The sequence below is a fragment of the Chiroxiphia lanceolata genome, chromosome 1, assembly GCF_009829145.1.
Source record: "Chiroxiphia lanceolata isolate bChiLan1 chromosome 1, bChiLan1.pri, whole genome shotgun sequence".
NCBI lineage: Eukaryota > Metazoa > Chordata > Aves > Passeriformes > Pipridae > Chiroxiphia > Chiroxiphia lanceolata.
In genome coordinates, this window is record NC_045637.1 from 26,134,348 (window position 1) to 26,147,303 (window position 12,956).

At 37.5% G+C, this 12,956-nt stretch overlaps 1 long non-coding RNA gene across 1 annotated transcript in view; it reads right to left on the minus strand.

The window, feature by feature from the left end:
• LOC116790574 overlaps positions 1-12,946 on the minus strand; it is an 18,440-nt gene extending 5,494 nt beyond the window's left edge. The window contains exons 1-2 of the long non-coding RNA XR_004358408.1: positions 12,798-12,946; positions 8,969-9,040 (exon numbers count right to left, since the gene is read on the minus strand). This is a non-coding gene — a long non-coding RNA (uncharacterized LOC116790574). The remainder of the gene's footprint in view (positions 1-8,968; positions 9,041-12,797) is intronic.
• Positions 12,947-12,956: the final 10 nt, after the last annotated feature.

The following is a 12,956-nucleotide window of genomic DNA, read 5'->3' on the forward strand; positions in this document are numbered from 1 at the left end:
AATATCTGTGAAATAGTCTTCCAAGCAAGCTTGAGAAACACATCAGTAAAATTATTCAAAAATAGTGATTTTCAAATAGGGAAGATGTAGCAAATACATGTCAGCTATTTGGAAATACTTAATGTTTTTGTAAAGGTAGTATGCTGTTCATCTATTTCACTTCTAGCTGTTAAAATCTGAGAGCAAGCTGACTGACTGCATTAAGTTAACTCATCCTGTTTTCCTACTTAATTTCTTTATGTGTGATTTGGATTAACAGTGGCAGGGACTGAACTTTCCCTTTGTTGTGGAAAAATAGATCAGTGTTGGAGAAATGAGTGTCACTAAATTACTTGCAATAGAAAATTCTAATGATAACATTTAGTATAATGTATAATATTTGAAAGCTGGACCCTCATTATATTAAATCCCCCTTCATGCTGAAGATTATTCTCTTTATAGTGGGGTTACAAACCATGTTTGTTTCAGTAGCCAGATCAGATTAAACTGTCCCCACTCCTCAGCCTTCCACCTATCCTTCATCCCTATCCCATGGTTTACCACCAGAGCTGTACTGGAGGAGTGCGATCGACTGCACTGTACACCCATTGCTGTAGGGCAAAAGCCTGCTTGAAAATAATTTAGAAAGTGCTTCCTTAATTCAGATTTCTTTCTATGATTTTGTTGGTACAATTGCTGCAGCAGATTGCTTGAAGGTGAAGGAGCAAAAGGCTGGTTGGAGGTCATGAAGGAGAGGCGAGAGAGGAACTTAATCCGATTTAAGTTATTTGCAAGATTTTTGTTATGGATATTTGAGCCAACAAGAAAACAATATCTAGGCTCAATTTCCTACAGCTTTAATCACAAAAGGGCTTTTATTTTAGAACAATAAAGCTGCTTGTAACTCATGTTACACTTCACTGGAATCTGGAAGAGTCTACTAGGGAGGTATCCCTCCATCACTTCCTCTCCTTTTTCTGTTCATCTGTAGGCATTCATGTTGGCTGGTTTCGGGGGAAAAAAAAGGTCATGAGGCTAAACAGACTTTGGAACTGGGTTTTATGGTTTCTTTTTAATAGTTTATTAGCAAGAAGTGTGTTCAGCTAAAACTAGTGAACATAAGTAACAAATCTGACTACGGATTGGAAATTGCTGACCCAGATGACAAAGTTGTATGTCATTGCAATGACTTAGTAAAATGATTATCAAGTGGGTTTAAGAACATTTATAAAAAATGGCTAAAAGATAAAACTGGATGAGACATATGGGGTCATAAGGACAGTTGTATATTAGGGTTTTATCCAGTAACAGCGTGTCTTGTAATGGAGAAACAACAATTTATTTCTAAGTAAATTTAATACTCTCTCTTTTACATGGCTTTATATAAGTTTGTTATGACATGATTATAGTTCCAGCTGACTTAAATTTATGTGCATTGCTTAATGCTTAAAAAAATAACAAACACAAAACAATTGGGGCAGGGATGGAGAGACAGGTTAGAAAAACACTTCTGAGGGCATGCTGCTTATTTTTCTTGCAATATTTCCTAAGGACTGCTTTCAGTTAAACTGTGTGAGAAGGAAGTTGCTAACAGGCTCACAGGTCCAGACCAAATGGCATACAGCACATTACCTTCACAGAACGATCAGAATCAGTTTCTAGTATTTCCAAAGCAACATCTTTAAACTTTCACTGTTCATTAGTGAAGTTTCTTACCCATGTCTAATACATCTTTCTTGTCATGCTTTCAGTTTGTTTAAAAAATTAGCAGAGTTGCCTAGATAGGAAATAGGTAGAGAATTTAATTTTATATTATTTGCCTATGTAATATTACTGGAGTATATTGAGTCCTCCTTAATTTTGTGATGTGATTATCATGTTTTTCTTTGGATATTTTTAATTTCATATCTGTAACTATGTTGTATCTGACAGTTTCTTGAGATAAACTTTTGAAGTATACCAAATTCTTGCCTCTTAACATACAGTTTTACATACTGAACATAATTTGTAACTATTTCAGAGAGATAAAGATTGTTTTTTTCAAGGTATGTTATGTTTTAATACAGGGTTTGTGTTAAACAGTAATTTGAAAGGTATAACATACCTCCCAAGAAGTTCTATAGACTTGGAGCCTCTTGCCCTGAGCAGGCTATATGGCAAGGAACCCCAAACAGCCACCACATGAGCCCACAGAGAGCATGCAGGTTTTCACCAGAGTTCCCTGGCTGTATTTCATTGAAAATGCAGTCATCCTAAGTCTCCCCTTCAGAAATCTGAGTCTGACAAACTGGCATTATCTGCTTATTTTTTTCCCCCATCAAAAATTACTCAGCTCACTCTAATTATCAGTGCTGAAGAGGGTTGAAAGAGCCTATAGAGCTATTTATGGTTTGTTTACTTTTCTTACTTAGGAGTAAGAAAAGAGTACTTTACATTCCTTTTAATATAAATACACATTACTGATATTTTGATGGACAGGTCAATGAAGTAGAAAGCGTGCTTTAAAAAGTATTTAACTTGCCTAATGTTTCGATTGTTTCGATTCTGAGCTTTAATTGTCTCTTGTTTTGATGCTTATAATGTCAAATATTAATCTTTTAGAACAAAATTTTCCATTCCAAGTGTCTCAGGTATATTTTCTGTGCAGTTTCAGTTCAAATGGTACTGTTTTGCCAGGAGGGAGACCAGGGGAAAAACTGTTTATGCTTAAATCAAACCACATAGCTCTACAATTCCAGCTATCCCTGCACCCTGCTTTGGAGCAGTTTGGCAGGATCAGTTGGCATTTTTATCTCTCCTGCCAAAGTGAGCTGAAATATGGCTGTGTTATGAGGCTTAGAAAAAATTCACCTGTGTGCTTTCAGTAGACATTTGTTAGAAGTAGTTAGCTAAAAATTTCAGAATATCTGTTTTGTGCTGGATATCTTTCCTCTGAACCGGTTAAACCGGCACCTTCATTCTGGAGGTGCAGGAAATGCACGTGGCTTTCCTGTAACTCCTCCTTCTTCCATTCCTCAAAGAAGAAAGGACTGCCTCCACCAGTACTGCAGCCTATTTTGTTGGCAATCGGGCAGCATGAAGGAAGAAAATAAAGGGGAGTGTCAGGATGAAGTAGCAGCACAGAGGGGGATAGTGATACAAAACTGAGGCCAAAAACACAATCCATGAGAGTCAGACCAAGGAAGAGAATCAGAGGAAATCACACCATGGAAAATTAGGAAGAAACACCTAATAATTTATTAGCTACATTAAATTCTGCTTAAACCAACCTTTTTACAGACTGCTGCTTTTGTGGTTTTTTGGGCATGGTATGGTATGCCTTTTAGCACGATTATCTAGTCCATGAAGGATTGCAGCATCTCTGCAAAGATGCTTTTAGTACTCTCAATCACTGTCCACCTGACTTTGCGGCAAAAGGATGAGGACGGAGAGAACCTGGGCTATGAGCTAGTCTTCTGGACTTACTTTTTTACACCAATGTGTCTATATCAGCCTACCCTGTATCAGGTAATGGGAGCTGGAAGATCTGTAGCAGCAAAACACTCCTCTGAAATAAAGAGCGCACTTGTGTTGCCTACAAGTTCCCTCCATCAGCACTATCCTATGTAACCAAGGGACCCTGGAGTTCCTGGCAGAAATGCCCTGAGCTTGACAGAACCCACAGGCAGAGGGGGAGCCCATATAAACTGTAGAGTTGAATCACCTCCTGAGGGCCAAAACGACCAAGAAACAAGAACTACAAGGGTAATCTTAATTTTTGTGGTTTTTTTTTTTTTAAATTATAAATGCATAAATGTCACAAAGCTGTTGTATTTAATGTTATATTTACATTGTCTAAACTGGACACTAGGGAGGTAATGAAGCTAAGAGAAATTGTTAAAAATGCATGCACAATACAAAACATCCCTCCACAAAATAAATCGGAGTTTGCTATGAAACAGCTTAGATTTTCCTCAGAGATCTGGTGCTCTCATACACACACACACACAAACACACACAAAAGTTTCTCATAGTTGTTATGCATTAATCTCTTTCTGAGCTGGTTTGCAGTCAGCTCCATACCAGCTGCAAAACAATTGATGGGACACTTGTCACCATAGGCATCACTGTGTATCTACTGTGCTATGCAGCTCCAACAGGACAGCTACCCTCAAATCCATGAATTTTATTTTGATTAGAAAAACACTAAAGTAGTCTCATTTATGTATTGCTGAACAGGACAGAGGCTTTTGAATCTGCATTTCTAGTCAACATACTTTCAGTTTTGCTTAAAATGTTCTGTCACCAGGATCAGAAGAGATGGGCAATAGACTTCATGGACTTGTAGGCTTGCAGCAAATTACACCTTTTGTGACTGTTAACCGTGAAAAGAAGACATAACCTTAAAAATGTGGTTTTCTTTCCTATTTTGGAAAACATGACATAGCAGCTAATATCAATAATAAACCCCCAGATGTACAAACATACTACAATTCAGTTTGCAAAGGCAGAAATGGTGTAGTCAAAAGATACTGTATAGATCTGGTATTAAATCTGTGGCAGGAAGCTTAACAATAATGCTTTTTCCAGTCTAACAAAGTAAAAATTGGTGAGAATAAACCTTGGGATATATCTCATTTTAGGAGACAGGCTCTGTCAAACAAATTATTGACTTTTCCTATGCTTTATTGTTAAGAAGACAGAGCAGGTTGAGACTGCAGAGAGCTCACTGTCCTGCATCTCTGGACGTGGGAACAGTGATGTTTGTGTCACGCACAGTCAGCGAGGCACTGTTTGGGATAGTGCCCTTCTCTACCCCAGAGAAGCAGCCTGGCTGTCACAGCAGCCAGCCCTTGGTACAGTGCCAGCAGCAAGAACTTCCAGCAATGACAGAAAAGACAGTATTACCATTGCACAAGGCATAATCTTGTTATGCCCACAACATGTATTTTTTATATGCCCAGCTCATGTATTTTAATACAGCATTAAGTGTACCTGGACTGTTGCTAATACTGATTTGATTTCTGAGAGTAGGCAGAGGAAGAATAAAATGATGACATTTACAATTCCAATGTTTATACTTGTGAAATTTAATTTACCTCCCCACTAGGATTAACTGCTTTTAGTTTCACACTTGTAAGTGCACAGGCTAGCTGAGCTGGAAAACCTGAATGGAATTTTCAAGTAACCACAGATCCTAATCTTGGCTTGAAAGAAAGCCTTGGTGTGAGCTGATTTAATGAGATATTTACATGAGCTGACTAAACCCTAAGTTTCCTATTCCATTATTACTTATGGAATCTGTCATTTTTTAAGTCTATAATATTTTCTAAATTGTTGAGGAATATATGCTTTAATGAATAAAACAATTTCTAACTCTTTGACTAGAGTGACAGAACATTTTCTGTTTAGTACAACTATATAATATAGTCTTAGTGATGCCCATATTGCTAACTTTGCTTGGATTCAGATCATCAAGTTAGGATTTACTTCTCCTGCAAAAAATGGTATTGCTGATAAGAAACTGATACAACTGGAGACCCTGAAGTTGCTTTCCAGGAATGAGGTAAGACTGGATAACAAATTCCTGACCCAGAGCAGCGCATGCATAATGTTCAGAATGGGATACTGACAGCCGTGTTTAACTTTCCAAATACATGTGTCTACCCCTGGTTGGGGGAGGTGGGACGAGTAGAGAGAGGGTCACAGCAGCTCACATGATGAATTTTCATTGAAACTGATATCCTAGTGATAGATTTCTGTGAAGAATGGCTGTCAGAAGACTCCCTTTAAAATCTACACTTCCTAAATGCTTTTGTGCTTAATTAAAAACTTTGGATTAAAAATAAATAAATCTGAAAATGTGTTACATTTGTTGATTAAACTGCAATTAATATGTTATTTAAAAGATTATTCCAGAAAAGTACAGGTTTCTCATAAACCTTGGTTTTGATTGGCAGTGGCAATTAAAAGCATGGAAAGTAAAATACTTGCCTAAAAATACTTTTAATATTTACAGCCTTTGAGTCCTTTTATTTAGAGCTTATATAAAGACTTTTTTGCGAATTTCTTTCACTACATTCATATGATAAACATTAAATCTAAATTAAAGCTCCATAAAAATGCATTTTTAAAAACTTTTAATATAAGCTGTGGTAGAATATTATAAAATAGATGGATATGATGTAATGGTATAAATTTGTTCCAGACCAAGACATATTATTAATGTAATACTTCTAAAGCCCTAGAAAGTACGATTTATTAATTAAAACAAAGGAATATCTGTAACTGCCTTGTGGGGCCAAGTGTCTCTGCAAACTTATGCTCAGAGACTGATCAACAAACTATTTTCTACATAGAAATGAGAACTTGATCTGATGTTTTTGAGGTTTCCTTTTTATTTTTAATAAGATGAATTGAAAATCTTTTAGTTTTTCCCAGTTAGGGGGCTTACTCTCACTGACATCAAAGACTTCAACTGTTCATTTTGCAGGCAGTGAATTGCTTTTTCCAATTCATATACAGAAGTAGAAACTTTTGCATATTCAAAAAATCAAATTTTTATTCTTGGGATGACTTTAGGGCTTCAGTTCCAGAACAGGATTTGTAGGTACTATTTTTGATTTCGTGTTTGGGTTGTTGTTTTGGTTTTTTTTTTTAATTATTCCTACGTTTGGTTAATGACAGCAGCAATTCTTTTGTTTCTGACTCGCTGTTGTTCCTTCTTCTCATTTGCTGTTTGGTGACCTTTGCTTTTTCCCTACCTTTGTCAGTGTTTCAGAGGCACACAGTAAATAATGGGGTAAGATCAAGAGCATCCAGGTGAGAAAAACCACCTTCTCAGCCAGAGCAACCTGCTGTCCTGAGTTACAAAAACAGGTGAAATTTGATGGGTCCATTGCTACAGTGAAGTGGCAGGCCTAGATAACTGAGAATAAGTAAATGATGGGTGTATCAGAGCATAAACTACAGTTTCTGGCTTCTAGTAGGATGATCTGCAGTAGGCAATGCCAAGCCAAGGCACACAATGCGTTCACTTTCCCTCAGTGCACCCCACTGCAGGTCTTCTCTTGCCAGAGCTTTCCTGCTTTTGGCAATTAGTTTCTATGGCAAGGAGTCCCTGCCCAGGCAGGAGTTAGTTCACTGACTCTATGAAACTGCTATTTCTGGCAGAGAAAAGGCAACCGTAAAGTGGACTGACAAAGCTTACAATGCTAGACTTTCTTCTGCACTCCTCTGAACTGCTTTTTCTCAGATCACTTCACACTACCTTGGTTCTCTCATGCTGGTTCACGTGGCAGGAGATGGCAGTTCCTCACCGTGAAGCACAGAATGATGTTTTTTCTTACATTCTCAGTCTTTGACAGCACACACAGCAGCCACATTATCTCTATGCAGTGAGTAGGTGTATGCTCCAAACTCTGTTTTAGGAGTTTAAGGCTCGTCCCCTGCCTCTTCCAAAATAGAGACGATGTATTTCATAATGCAGAAAGATCAAATACACACTAAAGTTACACCGACTGCTGCTTCATAATTATTCCATTCCAATATTTGGTAATATGCCTTTAGTAATTTCACAATTTATTTCAAGGTGACAAAGCAAATCTGGGTGCATAAAAATGGATTAATTTACGAAGGATTACTTTTCAATTAGGTCATTCTAACCCTCATATGTACATACACACATTTGGAAACATAACAGCTTTATTAATTTGAAATCATATTTCCTATTAGGCATATAAACTAAAATTGTCAACAGTTGTCAACAATTTTGATCACAATTTTTCTCCACACCTGTGACATAAACAATTATCTCAATCCAGAGAAGCATGAATGCATAGTTTTAATGGGTGTAATTTTTATAATCGCTACTGTTTTGCACAAGGTGTTTCCTTATGTCACATTCCAAGCTTTGGCCTTTATTTTTAACTTTTATGCTCTTGGTCCTGACTTATTTATTCGCATTTTACTCTATCTTTATTTACCAGTACAGTTTTGGTGCCATTTGCTGAATCATGCTGATTTAGTCTGAATCTAAAGGTAGCAATGTCTTAGTCATAAGACCCTATATATACTCGTGGTATTAAAGCTATGACAACAATCTCAATCAGCCTAAGAACTAAAACCAATTCCCATGACTGAAATACTGGAAAGCAGAATTCCTCATTCCATTTTAGCAGGAGCTGATTTCTCTTGAAGTTTCTTTTCAGATTCAGAGACTAACTCCAGCATATATAAAGACTTTTAGGTCTTGTAATTCAGCTATGATAGCTATATCTATCAGATGTAAGAATTCAGAGTAAAGGAATCTATACAAATAACAGGTGAAATTCTGGCCCAAACCCAGAAAAGAAGTGCAAAACTTTCACTAAATGTATTAAGCCACGAATTTCAGTCTCCCAAAGCAAATTGAACTCTTCTAGGATTATTATTATTAAATGCATGAGTCTCTTTCCCTGTACATATCTAAAAACACACAAGAGAACTATATGTGTGGGGGTTTTTTTTGGTGTTTTGTTTGTTTAATCTGTCTGTTACTATGTGCATGTGCATATGGATTATGAAACTTTATTCTGGATAGTGATAGATGTGGATGAATTTCTATTGATTGATTCTATGCAGGACCACAAATCTTAACTTCTTTCTCTTATGCCTTTGTTAATACACAAAAATAAGCAAACAGCAGGTGCTTTGATACTTTCTGATACCCTGCTTCCTATACAAAGTGAAGTTCATCAAGCTGTTAGCTGCAGTCTTACAGTTTTCCTTCTCTAGGGATCCACTGTCCCATGGCATCTTCTTCCACTATCCAATGCAATCATAACAAACTAAAGCTCTGCATCTGAACCATGCCCTCCATGTGGTAGTTCCTTCAACAGAGGTACAGTTTTGTGCATCAAAAAAGGGCAACACTGAGAAGGGAGCAGTGCCTGAGCTGCTCCAGGCACTAAGGGCAGACCCTGCTACCCTGTGACATGGCAGAGCCTACAGGTTTCATAGGCCATCCTACTTCTTAATCTTCCTGCCAGTGGCTTCTGGGATCCCTTTCAAGAAGCAGGATGTGCAGCTGGTGTTTCAAAGGCTATAAAATAGGGTCAGTTGAAATGCTGATGTTCAGTGTCTGCAGTTACTAAGAATATTCAGTGCTTCCTGAATGCACTGTTCAGTTCAGGTGCAATAATTAACCTCTGCAATTCAGTATTGCCACCCCTCCATGATGAGAGATGAACCTCCTCCAAAATAATGAATGTTTAGTTTTCGTAGGTCTTTTATATATTTATTTATAAAATTAATTTTATCTGTCATTTAGGGATTTTTTTGATACTTGTATGGTGCCTTAGATCCATGTTGTTAAGATTTTCTCCACATTCAAAAAACCCAGAAATTAAAGGAAAATGTTGAGAATCTGTTACAATTAATGATCCCAGAAAATTAATTTTAAAGGAAAATATAAAATCCTAATTCAGGAGAAGCATGACAGTTGATAGATTTGAAAGCATTTTTGTATGTGAAGAAAATATATTTGATATATGAATGTATGTAGTATTATATGCTGATCATAAACATTTGAGCCTCTATTTAGTTACATGTGGTAAGCACCAAATGCAGTACTAACTTCCCATTTTTAATTCAACAGTTTCTGTAGTCAAAAAGAACAAGATTATTACCCATGATTAATATTCTGAATTCTCAAATCTATTGAAAGAAGAATATTAATATATTAAACAGCTCAACTTTAGGAACAGTCAGGGGATAAAAAACTTTTTTCATTCTTTCCCTGGGCTGCCTCCACAGGACAAGTCACTAGTTTAGCTGAAAGCAGCCACTTCACAAAAGTACAACTATAATATTCTGTGTGCACATATGTACATTTACAAGTACATTCTTGTCTCTCGGTGTCCTGTTGACTGACTTAATAAAGCATATAACATTGGAAATAATGTTTGGTTTTGCTTTGTGATGAAATTACTTTAAAAGTGGCTTTAGGAAAAAAAAAAGTTTCCCAAAAAAGTGCTCATAAATAAATCACAATTACATATGCAATAGGCTGATTACATTTGGCTGCACAACTGAATAACAAATTATAGAGAAAGTGGCTTTTTAATCTTGCAACTACAAGTCTGCCCTCAGGCTGACCCAAGAGTCCTTTCATTTCAGCTCAAACCCATTACTTTGCTGTTAAGTGCCATCCACTACAAAACTAAAATCATGTGCAATTAGAATTACACGCTCATTTAGATGTGCAATTGGTCATTTTTTACACATGCAATATTGATACTGTCTTTCATAAATGTTTTCTGCTTTCCTGAACCAAATCTACTACAGGGAGTGTAACTGTGTGGCTTTCTCAAATCTACGGCCTTTAGGAGGGCAATCAGAATATTAAAAAGAAATGATCTCCAATTAGTTCATCAAATAGAAAAAGACATTTGGGTTGGGGGTGAGTTTTTTCTATGTATATATGGATTTTGTTCACACATCTATTAAACCTTTAATATTTATATTTCCCTATATACAGTAAATCTCTCTTGGCTAGACCTGTCATTGGCCCTTCAAAATAATTACTGTGTATATCAAGTATTTGAGAGAACACTAGATTATCATCATGTAAGGACATAGACAATACCAAATGAAGTAGAAATTTTCAGTAGTGTAATTACCAGCACCAAGCAAACTGGGAGACAACTGATAAAAGCTAAAGTTTTTTCCACTTTATGCTTTCATTTCCCACAATCAGAAGCACAATTCTCTCTAGGCACAGGCAAAGTTGCTTAAGACAGCAGGTTGTTGGGATCTGTGAAGTGGCTGCAGTCCAGCACTCCATCTTCCTCTGCCAGAGGCTGGAAAGCCTCACTGCTGCTGCTGGTATTGCCAACTCATGGGTGGCAGCGTGTGAGGTGATAACTATTCCTGCTGGGACAGTCAGTGCCTCAAAAACCAGCCATTACTTGCCCTAATATTCCCATCTTCCCAGCAGGCTCAGGAGCAACAAGCTTTCAAAGTAACTGGCACACACCATTTTTTTCCTCTTGCTCTATTTCTGCTCCTGCCCCTTCTCTTTTCCTTACAGATTAAAAGCAGCAGCCCAGTTTACAGCCCCTGTGAAAAACACAAGTGAGGATTTTTACTGTTCAGTTTATCCTTAGCATATTTAAATCTGCAAAAATACTGGAAGAATATGTAATCCTACATCTCTGTGATACCATTTCAATAAGTCAAGAAGGGTTGTGTTGATCTTGTGTAAATCTGGTTTGCAGTACCTGACATGCTTCTTTGAAAAAACACAACAGTCCCATGAAAAAACATACCTTTATCTTAGTTGCCCCATTGAATTTCCCATCAGTAACAGTTCTGGAGTAGCAGCCAACATTAATATTTATGTGCACTTACATATTAATAATTGATAATCAGTTCTGATTTAGCTAAGACATGAATAGGGGAGCAACTGTTTTACATGACAATCTTGTGAGAATAGATGCTGGCTTAGAAGAAACAGGATATGTCTGAGTATAAACTAACTCACTTGGGAGAAATTACTTTAAACAGGACCTTAAATGGCAGCAAGTGGGTCAGTGAGCATGCAGATGTGCTGCATCAGTGTCTGCAAAAAGAATGTGATAGCACACCATGCGTGAACAGTTGAGGAAACCAACTGGAAGATGATGTTAGGAGAGACTGTAGGAGCATGACATCTGTATATAATAGCCGCTATTTCAAGGACAGTTTCAACTCTGCGTACCTAAGTTAATAAAATTCAGAGACTGCAGCAAAGAACCAATATGCTTGATGAAATAAAACAGTCTTTATAAACTAGCCAGGACTGTACATCTTAATGTGGAATATTAATAATTAAGTACTTGCTATTTATACAGTTATGTACTTGATGTTACCTACCTGTTCTGTACAGTACCTCTGGACTCCCTAGCACGTGATATTAAATACAAATTAAAAAAATTAACAAAAAAGTTAGGACTTTAATGTTGTGTACTTAAGTAAGATGACTACTGAATCTAGCAAACAACTAATGCCAGGAAATTGTAGTCTGCTCCTTTGGGAGTCAGCAGGGTGTTTCCATTGTTAATTGTTGATTACATATTGTGAGATAAAATACACTTGAATTTCCAAAGCACGCAGGATGCCATCCCCTCTGTTGCTGAGAGGCCGTTCTCTGGTCCCTCCTGCCCATGTCACTGGTTGGTGCTGTGATAAACAAAGTCTCGAGTTTCTATAAGTTTTTGAATAATAGTTTATTATATGGTAAAAGCAAGCAGCCGGCTGGGTGACAGAAATGGGACCAGTTTCCCAAATCTGCACACCCTTACTACAGGGTACATTTAGTATTTATCTTAGCTACTTCATACATATTAATTATATCATATACATATACATTCTACAGGTTTTTGCTAAGTATTTAATATATGGGGTTTCTTACAGCTAAAGCTAAAAGGGCTATCTCTACAACCAGTCATAATTCATGCATTCTTGGACGAACAGGCGCCTAAAGATTTAAAGTTCTACTATATTTCATTCTTAGGATAGTAAGGAGGGTTTAGGCCTCTTGACCTTGTGAGGGTCTGTTTTATTTATGGGGGTGCAATTAAGTTTTACAATCCATTTGTTTTATTTTGATGTAATTACCCATTTGTTTCACGAATCACGATTATTTATATATCACAGTGCCATGGGGCAGGTTGGCGAGGGCAGTTTTCTGACTCAGTGACAGCTCTACAAGGCCTGTGGGTTTCCCTTTTCTTTCTGGACGAGGTTAGCTGTGGACGTCCACAGTCGTGTTCAAGAGTCGCTTATTTTCTCCTGTCTTCTGACAGAACATGACTCACTTTGAAGGCCAGAGGAGGACACCCCCTTCGCTCATTTCCAGCCCCTCTCAGACCCGCCCCCAGAGGGAGCTGGGCTGCCGCACCTCCCCTCGCTCTCCCCGCTCCCCGGGGAAAAGGCTCCGCTCGGCTCCGCAGCGCCTCCCTCAGGGCGACGTTCAA